The 18,572-nt window shown below is 45.6% G+C and overlaps 1 protein-coding gene across 1 annotated transcript in view; it reads left to right on the top strand.

Annotated features, from left to right (window-relative positions):
* Positions 1–18,572, top strand: part of SPAST (spastin) — a 2,490,626-nt gene that overhangs the window by 288,481 nt on the left and 2,183,573 nt on the right. The window lies entirely within an intron of this gene.

The raw sequence follows: 18,572 nt of genomic DNA, 5'->3' as shown, positions 1-18,572 counted from the left end.
TTGAATTTGCCTCTCCTTAACCATTCCTGCATTCAGTGTTGATCAACATGAGGTTCTTCCAGGAGTTTTCTATATTTGCAAGTACATTTATGCATTTTTCTGCATTTTTTGCCTTCTCGTCTGTTCCTTCACCTTACAATTTTTTTGCACATTCAGTTGCCTGTTTATCTACTTCTGATTGGACTTCCATTCCTTCTTGACGCTGATGTGCTTCTGCTAAGAAGGGTAGTCGTCATAGATTTTTTTCTCCTCATGTTTCAAAACTATCACTGTATTTGGGTCTTGTGAGGTCAGCAGATACCTATGCATTCCCAGAATTGCAGATCTGTACATGTAATCAGTTTCAAGTAGGCCCATACCTCCAACAGAATGGCAATGTATGGTTTGCACTGATTTTTATAAATCATTTGAGCATGAAGCGTCCTTGTTTTCCTGTCTAATCTGCCCAGCACCTTTTGGTGCTGGTCAGTCACTCCAGAACTGTAAGTTAGGAGAGGAAGAGCAAATTGGTTTATAGCTTGGATTTCGTTCCTAGATTTAAGTGCTGTTTTCAGGATTAAATCTTGTTTTCTAAAATATTCCTCAAGTTTTATTCACATTTATTCATGTTTTATTGTTGATCGTTGAATTCCCAAATATTTACACACCCTCTTGCTCAAGTTCTTTTATATCACAAAAAGTGGTAACGGAGCACTATATCACACAAAATGAACTTTAATCCATTGGTTTAGTGCTTTCAGCCCAAGAATTAGGCCTTCATCAGAACCCCCTTGGTCTTTTAGATCACATTCTTGTCCCACAGTGATATTTTCTTCGTGCTGCAGCTTTCCTGCTTTAAAGATTGCTTTTTCACATTTGTCAGGACCAAATAAAATTCTTATATCTGAAAAAGTTTTAACTGCTTGCAGGTGTTCTTCGTGTTTCACTTTTGCAGTCATCACATTTGGGTTATTTGCTTGCAGGTAGCCCACAGTCGGCCTGAATACCAGAGTATTGGGATTTTTGCTGTCGTTTCTTCCATGATGTCAGGACGTCATGGGTATAAAACATGCAGCTGATACCATTACATCAGCTTTTCTTGCTGTGCAGTGTCCGAAGCAGTTCGCAAGTGCCGGTTGGCCACCTCCTGAAATTTCCTTTTTTCGAGTTTCGGAACTGAAGTCTTCTAAAAGATAATTACCCCATTGGGGAACCTTTTCTCTTGTTTTAACCAATGTCAGAAAAAGTTAATTGTCTTTCCTGTAGAAAGCAAATACCTGAAAAGATTTTCATTCTTAATGCGTCACCTGATTAGGCCCAGACCTCTACATTCCTCGCTGTCTGTTTTGTGCCTTGTTCAACTCCTGAAATATTCGTCAGGCTATTTTTGTCGCTAAATTCCATGACTCTTTCTTCGTTTTCCAAAATGGCTTCGATAAGCAATCTTGACTACCGATCTTTCGAAAAAATGTAAGGATAAAGGCAGAGACAGACCGCATAGGCCAGTATTCAGCGAGGTGCTTCACAGCTCCTGATACCCACTTCTACAGATTTGCAGGCCTCTGTTGAGACCCTTTCGGAGTCCGGTATGCCACGAGTTGCTTCTTCGACTATGGAACCTGTGGATGTCTCCAACTTGGATGGGTCCGGAGCCGCTGTGCAGGCACTGGCTTCTGAGGGTGTATTCAAACCTTCAGATGTTCGTATTAAACAGACATCTTCGTTTTTGACTAAAACTACAGAGATGCTCAGGCCCAGAGTTCATACTACGCCTAGAAAACAGACGACCAAAGTGCATGCTCAAGCTCCCCCGCCATGGAAACAGATGCTTAAAATGGCGGAAGATCTTGTAACTTTAATTAGGGGAAGCCAGTCTTCCCCTTTGTAAGACAAAGGATTGATTTTCCTTCTGGTTCTACAGACTGCGAGTCCAATGAGACTGATCCCTCTGATTACCAGGACATTCCCTTATCTACTTATGAGGATTCAGATGCACCTCTGCCTCACCTCCAGAGGACTTTTCTTTTGGTGAAATCTTGCATACCTTAAGAGATTTCTGCTGGGAATGCCAGGACTACCTTCAGTCCAAAAAGAGACTCGGACTTACCTAAGCACATGCCTCCAGCTATACCCCCTCTTCTGGAAATTGTTGATGTCTTCTTGGAAACCAGCCTTACCCGTGATACTTTGCCTCCTGTGGCCAGGAAACCTGACAGGTACTACAAAGTACCTGACTCCTGCAAGTTTCTCTTTAAGAATCCTACTGCGGATCCATAAACCATTTCCCAGGGACCTAAAGGAATTAAGGCTAAAACGGCCAAGAGCCCTATCCCTTCGGACAGGGACTCAAGGGCTTTAGACAGATGGGGTAAGAAGATATACACCTCTGCTACTCTTGCCATCCGGGCTTTAAATTGCCAGTTTCATATTTTAAAGTATCAGCAACATATCATGGAGCTAATTAAACAGAAAATGATGATGATTCCTGATTGTGCAGAACATATTAACTTACAAGAGTTAATGCATTCTGCTAACCAAGTTGGAAAACTTACTTTGCAATGTGGTTTTGATGCCTTAGCAGCATCTTGCAGGGCTGCTGTCACTGGGTCTGTTCTTAGAAGGCATGCTTGGCTTAAGGAACATATCTTGCCAGACTATCTCAAAGCAAAATTATTCGCTGTACCATTAAATCAAGAACGCCTGTTTTGCAATAAAGCAGAAGTCCTCAAAAAGATGGAGGAAAAAGCTAAATCTATGCAAACTGTTAAGTATTGCCTACAGGTACAGCCACCTAGATTCAGTAAGCATTGGCCTACTAAAATCTGGTCCATTGCAGTCCCTCCCAGACCTTCTCAGCCCTAACCCAGAGGAAGCAGACCACCACGATTACAGTCTCAGGTATGCACAGATCTAAGCAATGGAGTGCTCCCACCTCTAAAACAGGGAGTAGTAAGCCACCATCCTATGGTAGTCTCACAGTGACTTATTAACTCTTCCAATCCTTGCCCAAGTACTTGCACCCTTAGGAGGAAAACTTGCCCTTCATGCAAAAAACTGGGAGTACATGACCCAGGCCAGATGGGTCTTGAACATTGTATCCCAGGGTTCCAGATTCTACTTCCACTCACTGCCAACCCCAAGCGGATGGCCAGACCTCCCCCCAAACCAATGGGCAGAGGCCCAAAGGCAAGTGCTTTCTCTTCTCAGTTTCGGGGCTATTCAACCTGTCCCAGCAGAGCATAGGGGGCAAGGTTTTTACTCCAGACTGTTTCTGGTACCCAGGAACGAAAACTCTTGGCACCCTATCCTGGATCTGGTCTATTCTCAACACCTTTCTGGTGGTTCCAATGTTCAAGATGCTTACTCTCCAACAGCTGCTTCCTATGCTAGCCAAGGGCTCCTGGCTAGCCACCCTAGACCTAAAAGAAGCTTATCTGCACATCCCCATAAGGGAATCTTGCAGGAAATTCCTACGTTTCAGAGCAGGCTCTTTGCATTAAAAGTCCTCTGCAGTTCCCTTTGGTTTATCTGCTGCGCCCTGGGTATTCTCAAAATGACTAGCTCCAACCATTGTATATTGCAGGCAGAGAAAAATTCAAATTTACCCATACTTGGACGATTGCCTGATTCAGGCGGACAGTCGGAAATTGCTACTCCAGCACCTGACATTTGTAAAGAGACTTCTAACTTCACTGGGGGTACACCACCAACGAAAAGAGATCACATCAGGTACCCAAACAACAGATTGTATTCCTGGGAGCAAGCTTGAACACAACTTCTCAGATGGCATTCTTCACACCAGAAAAACAAATGTATTTGATAAACTACTTCAATCTACTGGCCACCAAAACACAGCTGTCTGCAAGAAAAATACTGCATGCCCTAGGGGTCATGACCTCTTGCATTCTACTAATTCCATATGCAAGACTGCATATGAGGAAACTTCAGTGGTACTTAGTCTCTGGTGTCAACATTCTCAGGACCTGGAAACAACGATTCCTGTCATTCCTTGCCTAAGGGCAGAGTACCTTTGGTGGGCAGAGGCCTGCTACCACAACAAAAAACTCCTTCACCCTACCCCCTACCGCCCAAACCCTAACAGATTCATCAGACTATGCATGGGGGGCTCACATGCCAGGACAAGGTATTCAGAGCAAATGGAGCCCAAAGCAAATGCACCTGCATATCAACCAAAAAGAAATGTTAGCTGTAAAGAATGCCCTGACAAGCGCCTTATTCTTCCAGGGCAACTGTTGATATAGTCCGACAACAACACAGTTATGTGGTACATAAACAAGCAGGGGGGAGCCCATTCCTACTCGCACTGCAGGTGAGCCATTGCTCTGTGGAGCACGGCCTTGAGCAATCAAGTGCACCTGCAAGCTCAGTTCTTGCCAGGCAAACTAATTTCACTGGCAGATGACTTAAGCAGAAATCTAATGGACCCACACGAGTGGAAACTAGAACCCAAATCATTCAAGCTGCTGATCCACAGGTGAGGGGCACCAGAGGTGGACCTCTTTGCTTCCCCTCAGAACTTTAAATTGAGCAAATATTGCACCACAACTCACCACAGCCAAGTATGGAAAGTGGATGCTTTGTTCTTTACATAGGAAAACCTCTCAGTCTATGCTTTTCCCCCCTCTGCCCCTCCTCTCGAAGGTTCTACTAAAGATCAAACAAGACAAGCCAAGGACTATCCTGATTGCATCAGACTGGCCATGCCAGCACTGGTGCCCACCTTTGCGCAGTCTTACAGTACTGCCAACTTGGCACCTGCCCCAGTCCCCCTCCCTGCTGTCTCAGCAGGAGGGCCATATTTTGCATCCTCAGCTACAAGCCCTGAACCTAGCAGCCTGGTTTGTCCCGTGAACCCTGAATAAACAGGTGCTAGATGCCATCCTGGAGGCAAAAAAGGCCTAGTACTAACAAATCCTGTTCAGAAAAGTGGAAATATACTGTTCTTGGAGCCAGTCTCAAGGAATGGACACAACTGTGCCCAGGTTACCTCATGTATCGGATTACTTAACAGAAATGTTCCACAAAGGCTTGTCCTTCTCTTCAGTTAAGATTCATGCCTCTGCCATCTCAGCTTATTATAATACTGAGCCACCCCTCTTCTCTCATCCTCTGGTCCAACAGTTCCTGAGAGGTGCCAGAAAATTTAAGACCCCCCCCCCAGGAGGGCTGCCACTCCAGCCTGGGACCTTTACTTTGTATTTGAAAAACTTGCGCTTCCACCCTTTGATCCTGCTGCTTCAGCAGAGTTAAAATTCCTCTTCTGAAAAACAGCTTTACTTCAGCAAGAAGAGCGTCTGAATTGCAGGCTCTTATGACCGTGGATCCCTTCATTATCTTCCATGCTGACAGGATTTCTCTCCGGACTAACCCATCATTTATGCCAAAGGTGGTATGTAGGGTGGCTTTAAACCAGTCCATTCATTTGCCAACCATTTTCCCTTATCCTCAGAATAAAGGGGAAAGGATCCTGCACTCCCTGGACGTGCACAGGCAGCTTAGGTTCTATCTGGACAGGACTAAACCTCTCAGAAAATCTGACTAGCTGCTAGTCAACTTTGCTACAGGGGCAGAGGGCAAGGATATTTAAAAGGAAACCATTTCTAAATGGATAGCACACTGCATCCATTTCTGCTGCAAACATCATGGGAAACCTGCCTTACAGGGGATCAGAACATATTCCACTAGGGCTACATCAACCTCTGCAGCATTTCTTAGGGAAGTCCCTGACAGGGGTATGCTGGAAGCTGCAACCTGGAGCTCTGTACACACCTTCAGGAATTACCACTCGCCTATCTTTTCTAAATCCAGAGCTGGATTTGCTACAGCAGTCTTAAAGGGCCTGCTTGCCAGCCGTAATGCTGCTTCACTGCCACCACCCATCCTCAGCTTTGGGAATCGACCCAAATGTGATGACTGCAACAGTGAAACACGAAGAACATAGTACAGTTGTGTACACTTACCATAAATGTAGATGTTAGAATGTATTCACTGTTGCAGTCCTGGTTACCCTCCCTCCAGCCCCCTAACTTCTCTCTATACTTCTACCTATTCATTTGGCCATATCTTATAACATTGGTATTTACTTTCTACTGGGGGTGTTCCAGACCATGTAATTGCCTCCTATTGTGAGGGCTCCTTACATCTGGGGCAAGAAAAACTGATGTAATGATGTCGGCTGCATGTTTTATACCCATGACGTCCTGACATCATGGAAGAAGCGACAGCATCCAACGCAAAAATCCCAAGACTCTGGTATTCAGGCTGACTGAGGGCTACCTGCAGGCAGATAACCCTAATGTGATGACTGCAACAGTGAATGCACTTGAACACCTACATTTATGTTAAGTGTACACAACTGTGCTTTGTGCTTTCAGTTCCTCATCTGATGAGCTATACAGTTTTAAATTATTGACAGAGAAGACAAGTTTTTGCACTTTGTTGCTTTCTTTGAGCCAAATTATAGCCATGACCTAATCTGTTAAGCAGGCAGCTTACTGCCTTAAGGGCAAGGCAAAAGAGCAACAGTGACAGAGTTAGCCTGGAATATCCCCCTTTTGATTTTTATCCCTGGAATAATAATTTTTCCGTTATTGTGGCTTAACTGCAAAGTAGTTTGCACCGTTTCATGGTCGCTGTGATGTAGTGTCAGTATAAGGGTGTAGCTTGCTCATTTCTAAGCACTCTTTTATCCATGACAGTGGGCTACTATCAAATGCTTTTTTGTAGTCAATCCATGCCATACTTAGATTCTTTCCCTTTTTACAGTTCTCCTCTATGACTTTAACAACAAATGATCAATTGTTCCATATGACTTCCTTTTATTGCTCTTTTGTTCTACTGACATAATTGAATTTTCTTCTAAATGACTGCAAATTGCGTCAGTCATCAGTTTGTGTATAGTTTACACATTGTTAAAAGGCAAGTTATTGGCCTATAATTTTTAGGGTACCTTTCATGTTCACTTTTAAGTAGGAGCTTTGTTTTTCCTGTTTGCCAGGTTGCTGTCCGTTTAGGGTGCTCATATAAATAGATGTTAAGTTGTCCATCTCGCCTTCCTTCTTGCTGTTTGGGTTCGGAGCCGATCCTCTACTCCGACTCTGCCATCTTCTACAGCTCGAGAGCCGTTTACTGGCTCGAGGCTACCCCTTATCAAAGCATGCCCAGCGTCAGCTACCCAGATCTCGTTTGCCGCTTCAGCTGCGAGGTTGCTTCGTTACTGGCTCAGGCTTAGTTTAGTTTTTTTCTATTAATGTATTGTTTATTCTTGAAATTTTGTCAGGTATTGGTCAATTTTGTGTACTAGATATATTCCTTTTTCCCTTATCGCTTTCTTGTGTATTTTAGATTTGTTGGCCATCACTCCATAACTCGCAGGCCTTCTGTTTCCCTTGAACTCGTTTAAATTAGAGTCCCCCCCCTCCTCCTTAGGATAGCCATTTAAATTGGAGGCTTTCCTTTCTGATCCTTAACTGTATATAAAAAAAAAAAAAATGTTTCTTGTTTTTTGTAGTATAGCTTTTTCTTATTGTTGTGGTTGTTACTATAATGTCTAAAGATACCAAGGTATCTGGCTTCAGAAAGTGTGACTCATGCTGTCAGAAAATGTCTGACAGATGGGCACACTAGTTGTGTATATTGTTTGGGCGCTGTTCACCTGCAAGACTCCTGTTCTATATGTCATGCCTTCAGTCCAAGGGTCCTGCAGGAGCGCAAAAACAAATTAATCCTTCGGGGATTATTGAAGCCTCAGGATTCTCCAGCTAAAAGTACTCAGCCAGCGAAATCCCCCAAGTCTGTCAAGCCGTCGGCTCCACCTTCGGAGCAGACTCCCTTACTGGACCAACCAAGTATGTCGGTGCCGACTGACAAGACAACTCCTCCGTCGGCTCCATCTGCTATTTCGGAGCCATAAGAGACTGAGGTCTCCGTCCTTGGAGTCCATCCACTCGGCGCCTCAGTCACCTTTGTTAGAGTGAACGTAGCCATCATTCTTCCCACTCTTCTCAGTCCTCTAGATTATCTAATCATGATGTGGAGAGAGTAGTAAGTAGGTTGCTTAAGTCACAGGCAATGGCGAAATTTCTGTCCAGCCCACCTCAACAGGTATCGGCTCCAATCGCCTCTATTTCTGTTCCTTCTCCGGCTACATTTAGCTCTGAGCAGGAGACCATGGATCCGCAGGTAGTAGAACCATCGGCACCAGTCATCATCTCTCCCTCAGTTCTGATTACCTCGCTTATACTTTCTATCGAGGGATCTGGGCGCCGAAGCTCTCATTGGCTCCGAGGAGGTGAGTGGCATCGGACCCTTGTCCGACCCCATTCTTCCCCTCGGAGCTTCGGGACAGGTGAGCCCGGCTCCAAAATTGGCCTCTGAGCAGTCACCCTCGACGTGGAGAAAGACTCCTGTTTCTTCGGAGCCGGATCTTTCTCTGCCTAGAGGTCGGGACGCCTTCGAGGTCATGCGGAGTGTGCTGTCTCCCAAAACAGCTCTACTGCCAGCTCCATCGTTCCCTCCCCCCATGGTGTCTGTTCCAACCTCTAGTCCTCCTCCAGACCGCAAGCATAGGGAACCTATGCCCCAGGACACCCCATTGGGTGATCCCTCTTCTTCCGAAGCCTCCCCTGATCATTCGAAAGAGCCTCCCCAGAAGAAGTGCAAGAGGAAGCACATAGACTCCCCTGAGTCTGTCACCTCAGATACAGACATGGGTGAATCGGAAGGGCCCCCAAGGTCCCCCTCTGAAGAGGTTTCCTTTTCGGACATCCTTGAAATGCTTAGAGGAGGGACTGACCTTCCCTAGCCCCTACTGAGAACGAGTCTGTATACCTGGGCGCATGTGGTTCCCGACCTTCCACCTCCTGGTATCTCCTCCTTTCGATCTACTCATGTCTGTAGTGGCTCGAAAGGCTTGGTCAACTCCAGATTCTATGGAACCTACTCAGAGGAGACCAAACAAATTTATTACAGCCCCCCAGGACAAGCAATTCCTCTCCAAAGGTGTGCCCATTGATGCCATGGTGGTAGCAGCAGCCACCAAGAAAGAGTTGGCAGAAACCTCTTCATCTGTTCATCCTCTGAACAGAGTCTCGGACGATGGACAGATATGGAATGCGAATGTTCGCTTCAGCGACCTTTTCAATGAGGTCCCTGAACTATCTATGCCATTTTACACGTCTTCAAAGGGATCTCCTGAAAGAGCTTGGAGATGCCCTTCAAGATCCTACAACTGAGGGAGCACCAGCTAAAGTAGCTTCTCAGCTTGCGACTCTTAATTCCATAATCAACTCCTCCATGAGACTAATTTCCTATGCAGCCGATGGAGCGAGCAGAGCCGCAGGGACAGGTGTGGCTCTCAGGAGACGTGCTTGGATGCGGCTGTGTCAGTTTGCGGAACCCTTTGAGCGTCCTTCACCAATCCTGCCTTTGATGGCTCCTTTCTCTTTGGGCCTCAGGTGAAAGACACATTGACCAGGTGTGAGCAGGAAGGCAAGACTCTTTGCCGTGGGAGTCCATTTTTCCACTCTTTCCAGACCTTATCCCAAGGGTCAGAAGAGCGAAAAGATGTGGTTCCGAAAATCCCAGGGACCCTTGCCTGACACACGTGGTGATTTTTCCCCCAGGGGCAGAGGGGGAAACATTAACAGACACCGCCCTCGTGGCAGAGGGGGACTGCAAAACCAAGGTGACAGAGAAGCCTTCTCTATCAAGCCCTTCCAGCATATTTGAAGTGTTGCCCGACTACTCACCTCTGGAGGCAGTCGGGGGAAGACTTTCGCTGTACCCAGAAGCCTGGCAAAGTATAACAAGAGACAGATGGGTACTATCCATCATATCTGGAGGTTACAAAATTGCCTTCCATCAATCCCCCATAGAATCAAAAAAGCCCATCCCAGATGTCCCACCCAGTCTAAGGGATCAAGCAGTCACAAGTTTCAAGACTGCTAGAAAAAAGAGCCATTCAAGAAGTCCCCACAGACCAACTAGGATCCAGAGCTTACTCAAGATTCTTTTTTGTACCAAAAAAGACAGGGGACTGGAGATCAGTACTGGATCTCAGCAGATTGACCAAATCTGTACAAAAAGAAAAGTTCCGGATGGTGACACTGCAGTCCATTTTCCATTTTCTGGGTCAGGACAATTGGATGTGCTCGATAGATATTCAGGACACGTACTACCATATCAAGATGGACAGATGCTCCAGGAGATTTCTTCATTTCCGGGTAGGGGCCAGTCATTACCAGTTCAGAGCTCTGCCCTTTGGTCTCACCTCAGCCCCCAGGGTGTTCACCAAGTGTATGGCAGTAGTCACGGCTCACCTGAGGTGTCAAGGGTTCCAGGTGTTTTCCCCATCTAGACGTCTGGCTCCTGACTGCTACCACCAGGCATCCAACTCTTAGAGGCATGGGATTATACAATCACATCATGCATTCAACTAGACATTACAGTAAATTTCGAAAAATCTGCCTTGTTGCCCTGTCAGTCTATCACATACATAGGAGCAGAATTAAACACAAAAGAAATGTTTGCAAGATTTACACAGGAAAGAGTTTCCACTATTCGTCAACAAGTGTTGATTCTAATGCAGAGCAAAAGGGTTCAAGTCAGACATGTCCTCCAAGCTCTAGGCTCCATGGCAGCTGCCATTCTTCTTGTCCCATTAGCTCGTTCCCACATGAAAATCCTTCAGTGGCTTCTTTTCACGCAGTGGTTTTTCCAGGAACTACCCACGTCTCACATAATCCTAATCACAGAAACATGCAAAAGGCACCTTTCTTGGTGGATGGTCTCCCCACTAGTAATTCAGGGCAGACTTTTCATACAACCCACTCCGGTAAACATACTGACCACGGATGCCTCCCTGATTGGGTGGGGGGCATTATCTAGGCAGGGACAGTCCAAGGCACTTGGCAACCTCACGAGTACCATCTGCATATCAATGTCTTAGAAATGAGAGTGGTTCTCCTAGCGTTGCAAGCCCTTCAAGACTCTTCCTTCCGGGACCATTGCAATCCAAACGAACATATCAGTGGTTTACATCAACAAACAGGGTGGGACCAGGTCTTACCCCCTTGTGTCGAGAAGCACTCAGACTGTGGCAATGGGCGATTTCCTCCTAACGTTTTCTGATAGCAACGCACATCCCTGGGAAATCCAACGTCATAGTGGACAGGCTCAGCAAGAGCTATCCTCATGCCTCACGAGTGGTCTCTGAATCAGGAAGTTGCGGATCTTCTCTTCCGCAAATGGGGACAGCCTTGCTGTGACCTGTTTGCCACTCCTCTTGACAACAAATGCAGCAGCTACTTCTCCCTACTTCCTCTTCCAGGTCATATACCCAGAGATGCTGTAGTCCACGATTGGCCTCAGGGACTCCTTTACGCTTTTCCCCTAATTCCAAGACTCATACAGAAAGCAAAATTGTTGGGTTGCAAAATGATCCTCATTGCCCCATATTGGCCTTGACAAATATGGTTCCCATTCCTACACCTCCACCTTCTGGATCAACCGTGGATTCTGGACCCAGTTCAGTTCTTCTGATTCACCAGTCAGGCGGGTTGCACCAATCCCTTCACTCTCCAGCTCACAGCTTGGTTACTCCACTTCCAACCTTAGCCAGGCTTTCCAATATCTCCCCAGCAGTCTGTGATGATAATGTTTCCTCACATAAGTCTACTACGAGGAAAATATGCTAGTAAATGGAAACTGCTTTCTTACTGGGCAGAATCTAGAAATTTGCATCCTTTCTCAGCCCCAGTCCACGAAATTCTTGAATTTCTATCACAGCTTTTTCAGTTTGGTGTGGCTTCCGCTACCATTAGAGTACAATAGCTGCCATTTCTAATTTTCATATCGGTATGTTTAATTCTAGCATAATGTCTCATAAGCTCTGCAAGGCTTTTATGAAAGGAACATCTCTTCTTAGACCCCCAGTTAGAGATCCTCCTCCTCCTTGGGATCTCAGTTTAGTTTTAGCTTCCTTAATTTTGCCTCCCTTTGAACCGGTGGCATCATGTTCTTTAAAATTTCTTTCTTGGAAGACACTTTTTCTGGTTGCTATTACTTCAGCTAGACGTGTCTCAGAACTTCAAGCACTATGTGTTCGTCCTCCTTACCTGGTGTTTCACAAGGACAGAGTTTCTCTGAGGACCAATCCATTCTTTATTCCTAAAGTCTGCTCAGAGAACAATTTAAATCAATCCATAGATCTCCCAGTTTTCTTTCCTAATCAGAGCAACAAGGCAGAATACAAACTCCACCAATTGGATGTACTCAGACAATTGCGTTTTTACCTCCATAGAACTAAAAGTCAGACCAGTTATTTCTTTATGCTTTCAACAAACAAGGCCTTCCATTTTCTAAAGTGACCTTATCCAGATGGTTATCTGATACTATTGCCTTTATCAGTTACGAAATAAAGAGCTATCAGCTAAACCAAAAGATTATTCCACTAGAGCATTAGCCACCTCTGTAGCTTTTCAGTCTAGGTTGCCCATAGACTCAATCTGTGCAGCTGCCACTTGGGCAAACCCTCACATTTTTATCTCTCATTACAAGGTAGATATGGTCTCCTGGAGCAGAGCTTCCTTTGGTTCTACTGATGTTCATCATGTTATACTGCTGCAGTCATCACACTTGGGTTATCCTGTCGTCAGGCGGTCCCGCAGTCGGCCGAATCCCAAAGTCCTGGTCCGGCGTGGGTTGTCGTCGCCTCCTCCCTGACGTCAGTGCGACAGGGGTATAAAAGAGACAGCCAACGCCATTTTCTTCAGTCTTTCTTGCCGCGCGGTGCCCGAAGCAGAAGCAGTTTGCAAGTGCCGGTCGGCCAGCTCCTGAAATTTTCGAATAGAGTTTCAGCCCGAAGTCTTCTCTAAAGCTAAGTACCCCGTTGGGGAAACTTTTCTTGCCTCAGATGTCAGACAAAGTTAATAATTGTATTTCTTGTGGGAAGCAAATACCTCATAAGGATTTTCATTCTTACTGTATTCCTTGCCTAGGCCCAGACCACGATGGCTCTGGTTGTTGGTTTTGTGCTAGGTTCAACAAACGTGCAATTAAGCGTCGGGCAGAATTCGCCCAACATTATTTTGGCAGAACATTTAACTATAGCATGCCGTCGGAACAACCGACATCAGCAATGATTAAAAAACGCAAAGATAAGGACCGGCAGCCAAGGCCAAGACCAGATACTGAGGCCTCAGCAAGGCCTGACACCGGTTCTCCGGTTTTCAGCGAGGCGCCTTCGCAGCCCCTGACTACTGCAAATTCAGAAATTGACGGCCTCCCAAACCGAAGCAGTTGGGCCTCAGGAACCGGTTCCACCTCACTCCTTGGACGCCAGCCCCGATGGCGATCCGGAATGTTTGGATAGGCCTTCGGTCTCTAAAGGTGTTTTCAAACAGACAACCATCTCTGCCAAGCCTTATGCTAAACTCAAAGCCTCCTTGAAAGTTAGAAAACCGGGGCCACACACCCCTCCACAGGCCCCTATGCCTAAAAAACAGATGCTTAAGATGGCTGAGGATTTAATTACCCTTATCAGGGGATCCCAACCCCCACCTGACAAAAGGCCTAGACTGGAGGAAGATTATCCTTCCTCTGACCAAGCATCCATTTCCTCAGGCAACTCTGACTACCAGGATTACTCCTTCCCTCCTTATGAAGACTCAGATGCTGAAGAGTCTCCCCCCCATGAAGACTACTCTTTTGGGGAGATTTTACACATCATGAGGGAACACTTCCACTGGGAAGGCCAAGATTACTCTGACTCCAAGAAAAGACTCCATGAGTTTCTTCTTCTTCCACAGCATAGACCCCTGGCAATTCCTCCAGTTTTAGAAATTTTGGAGGATGTTTTCTCTGAATCCAGTTTAAACGCAGATTCCTTACCTCCAGCTAAACCAGACAGATACTACAGAGTTCCTGACACTCATAAGTTTCTATACAAAAGCCCTACTGCAAACCCCGAGACAATTTCCCAGGGTCCCAAAGGGGTTAAGGCCTCTACTGCTAAGAATCCACTTCCTTCTAAAAGAGATTCCAGAGCATTAGAAAGATGGGGAAAGAAAGTGTATACCTCTTCCATTTTGGCCATAAGGGCATTAAACAGCCAATTCCACATGCTAAAATACCAACAGTATTTGATTACACAGTTAAAGCAGAAACTGATCCCTCAGACAGATCAACTTGATTTCAGAAAGATGCAGGATTTGATGCATGCAGCAGAACAGGTGGGAAAGCATACCTTAGTGTGGTTTTGATTCATTGGAAGCCTCATGTAGAGCAGCTGTCACAGGGTCCGTAATATGTAGGCATGCTTGGCTTAAAGAACAAGCCTTACCAGAAAATGTCAAAGCAAAGTTATTGGATGCTCCATTGCAGAAAGATGTGTTATTTGGTGTCAAAGCAGAGGAAGTTTTAAAGAAAATGGAAGAAAAGGCAAAATCTATGCAAACAGATTTTTTACTGGTACAACCTCCTCGTTTCAGCAGAAACTGGCCATCAAAAAACTGGTCCTTTCCTGCATCAGACAGACCCCAAAGAGGTAGGTACAGGTGCCCAAGGGGCAGAGGCCAGCCACAAGGTTCTTTCAGGCCTAGACAATGGCATACAACAACTCAGAGGTGGAGACAAAAGATCTCAACCCTTCAGGAAACAAACACAATGACTTCCCTCTTCGCCTGCCAAGCAAAATTTGCCCTGGCAGCACCTTTGGGAGGAAAACTGGCTCTATTTCCACAAAATTGGTGCATCATAACAAAGGACAAATGCATTCTGGACATTATTACCCGAGGCTACAGATTTCATTTCCACACTTTACCACAGATGAGAGGCATGCCAAACCTGCCTCCAAACCAATGGGCAGAGGCTCAAACGCAAATTTCAGCTCTCATGGATATGAAAGCAATTCAAAAGGTACCTACAAAGGAGCAAGGTCAAGGTTTTTACTCAAGACTGTTTCTAGTCCCAAGAAAGGACAAAGCCTGGAGGCCCATCTTAGACCTCTCAATTCTGAACACATACCTGGAGGTACCCAAATTCAAAATGCTCACACTACAGCAGCTCCTTCCCATGCTGGGCAAGGAGTCCTGGCTGGTAACGTTGGACCTCAGAGGCATACCTGCATGTCCCTATCAGACAATATTGCAGAAGATACCTCAGATTTATGGCAGGTACAGCGCATTATCTATTCTCTGCATTGCCCTTTGGCTTATCTACTGCGCCCAGAGTATTTACAAAATGACTGGCATCAGTAGTTGCATATTGCAGACGAGGAATACAAATTTATCCATATCTGGACGACTGCCTGATCCAAGCGGACAACAAGGACATTCTGTTACAGCATCTGGCTTTTGTAACACAGTTGCTCAGTTGCCTAGGGTACACAGTAAACAAAAAGAAGTCAAAACTAATACCCTTGCAACAGATAATATTCCTGGGTGCCAGCTTAAATACAACGGCCCAGATGGCTTACCTCACGCCAGACAAACAAAAACAATTGACTCGATACTTCAAAAGGATAGCAACTTTTACCCAGCTCACTGCAAGGAAAAACCTGCAGGCATTGGGGTTCATGGCATCATGCATTCAACTAATCCCATATGCAAAGCTGCATATGAGAAAATTACAATGGTACCTGAAAAGTGTATGGTCTCCACACAGGCACAGTCTCGAAACAAGTATACCTATCATTCCCTGCCTTCAAAAAGAGTTCCTATGGTGGGCTCAAGCATGTCAAATAAACAAGGGTCTTCCTTTCATCTTACCTCCAGCAAACCAAACCATGACAACAGATTCTTCAGACTACGCCTGGGGAGCACACATGGCAGGACAGTGCATACAGGGCAAATGGTCTGCAAAACAAATGCATCTTCACATCAACCAAAAGGAGATGTTAGCTGCTAGCTGTGCAAAATTCACGGACAGCCTTCAAGGACCTCTTGCATCCAGGACAACTTCTAATAAGGACAGACAACACCACAGTTATGTGGTACATAAACAAACAGGGAGGAACACACTCCTACCCTTTATGCAGACAGGCTATGACCTTAAGGAACACAACATTGACCTACCAAGTACAACTACAAGCACAATTCCTGCCAGGCAAGGAAAACATATTGGCAGACGAATTAAGCAGAAATATGGCAGACCCTCACGAGTGGAGACTACACCCACAAGTATTTTCAATGATAACTCAAAGATGGGGTGTCCAGACATAGATCTATTTGCCTCCCCCAACAATTGCCAATTACAAAAATTCTGCACAAGGACTTATCACTCCCTAGCCTGGAAAGTGGACGCTCTATCATTCAGTTGGACAACACTGACAGTCTATGCCTTCCCTCCACCACCTCTATTGACAAGGTATTATTGAAGGTCAGATCAGAGGGACCACAAATTATCCTCATTGCTCCGGACTGGCCACGCCAGCACTGGTACCCATTACTAAGGAACTTGACTCACAGCCCTCCATGGATCTTGCCTCAATTCCCACTACTGTTGACTCAGAAAAACTCTCAAACCCATCACAGCCAGCTCAGAACTTTAAATTTAGCTGCATGGCGAATTCCTTAAATTATCAATCAACACTTCTCTCAAAGGACGTCCTGAATGTCATTTTGGAGGCCAGGAGGCCCAGCACCAGGAAGACTTACTCAGACAAATGGAAAAGATTTTGTGTATGGTACCAGGCTAAAGGTCAAAATACCTGGATACCAAACATTCCTCACATACTGCAATACCTAACTGAGATGCTACACAAAGGCCTTTCCTTCTCCTCCATTAAGATCCATGCTTCAGCCATTTTGGCTCAATATAATACGAATCCTCCAGTTTTCTCACACCCTTTACTTAGGTAGTTTCTCAGAGGGGCTAAGAATATAAGACCCCCCAGAAAACCACCAACTTGGGACCTGAACTTCGTTTTGGAAAAGTTAACACTGCCTCCTTTCGAGCCAGTCTTCTCAGCAGAACTACAATACTTGTCTTGGAAAACAGCCTTGTTACTGGCTATTACCTCAGCACGCAGGGTCTCAGAACTACAGGCACTTATGGCAGTGGAACCTTTCATCATTTTCCATCAGGACAGAGTCTCTTTACGAACTAACCCTACCTTCATGCCCAAGGGTAGTATCCAGTGTGGCTTTGAATCAGACCATTCATTTACCCACCTTTTATCCTAACCCACAGAATAAAGGAGAAAGGCTCCTTCACTCTTTGGACATTCACAGACAGCTACGTTACTATTTAGATAAGACAAAGATCTTCAGAAAAACTGACCAACTCTTTGTATCATATGCTGCAGGTTCACAAGGAAAGGCTATTTCAAAACAGACCATCTCCAAATGGATAGCACATTGTATCCGCTTTTGCTACTCGCACCATGGGAAGGCAGTGCCTGTCAATATTGGATCCCATTCTACCAGGGCTACTGCAACCTCAGCAGCCTTTCTCAGAGGGGTTCCAACCAAAGACATTCTGGAGGCAGCTACTTGGAGTTTAGCGCACACCTTTACCAAGCACTACCACCTTCCATTATACTCAAAAACCAGAGCTGGTTTTGCCACTGCAGTTCTGCAGGGCATCCTAGCATCACCTAACCCAGTTTAGTACCAGCCACCCTTCCATAGCTTTGGGATTCTACCCAAGTGTGATGACTGCAGCAGTATAGCACGATGAACATAGTACAGTTTTGTACCTACCATAAATGTAGATGTTCGAGTGGTTATACTGCTGCAGTCCAGGTTACCTTCCCTCCATCCCCTCTACATACCAGGGTGTTAGTTACAACTCCATGTACATCAATCTATTAGATACATGTCTATATGGTGTATTTGCTAACAGCTAGTACTATTGCTTATCTACTAAAGTATTGTTGCATAGCTATTGTATTGCCTTCCTAGTTGGGGGCACCTGACATCTGGGGCAAGAAAAACTGAAGAAAATGGCATCGGCTGTCTCTTTTATACCCCTGTCGCACTGACGTCAGGGAGGAGGCGACGGCAACAGATGCCAGACCAGGACTTTGGGATTCGGCTGACTGCGGGGCTGCCTGACGACAGGATAACCCAAGTGTGATGACTGCAGCAGTATAACCACTCGAACATCTACATTTATGGTAGGTACAAAACTGTACTTTCTGAAGTCTGTTCCAATGAGCCACCCGGAATTTTAGGTGCTAGGGACGCTGTCCAAGACAGCAAGAACGAAGGCGAGATGGCCAACTTAACATAAAGAAATTATGTACCTACCATAATGTTCCATGTTAGTTGTCTTCATCTCGCCTTCCTTCTTGCGTCCCTCCCTCCTTCCCCCTTCCTAGAGGATTGTGAGGAGTTCCCTTTTGTTTTCACTGGCTGAACATCTTTTATTACTTCACATGCCAGGTAATTTAGAACTCTTTCCTTGTTTAGGTGTATTGGACAACCAGTTTTTCGGAACTGGTTACTCTACTTGTCTAGTGTGTGCTATCACAAACGAGATCTGGGTAGCTGATGCTGGGCATGCTGGGATAAGGGGTAGCCTCAAGCCAGTAAACAGCTCTCGAGCTATAGAAGATGGCCGAGTCGGAG

This window comes from Protopterus annectens, chromosome 1.part2 (genome assembly GCF_019279795.1).
Source record: "Protopterus annectens isolate FY-2018-M chromosome 1.part2, PAN1.0, whole genome shotgun sequence".
NCBI classification, from domain to species: domain Eukaryota; kingdom Metazoa; phylum Chordata; order Ceratodontiformes; family Protopteridae; genus Protopterus; species Protopterus annectens.
Note: the sequence above shows the minus strand (reverse complement) of the source record. Positions and strands in the feature narration are given on the sequence as shown.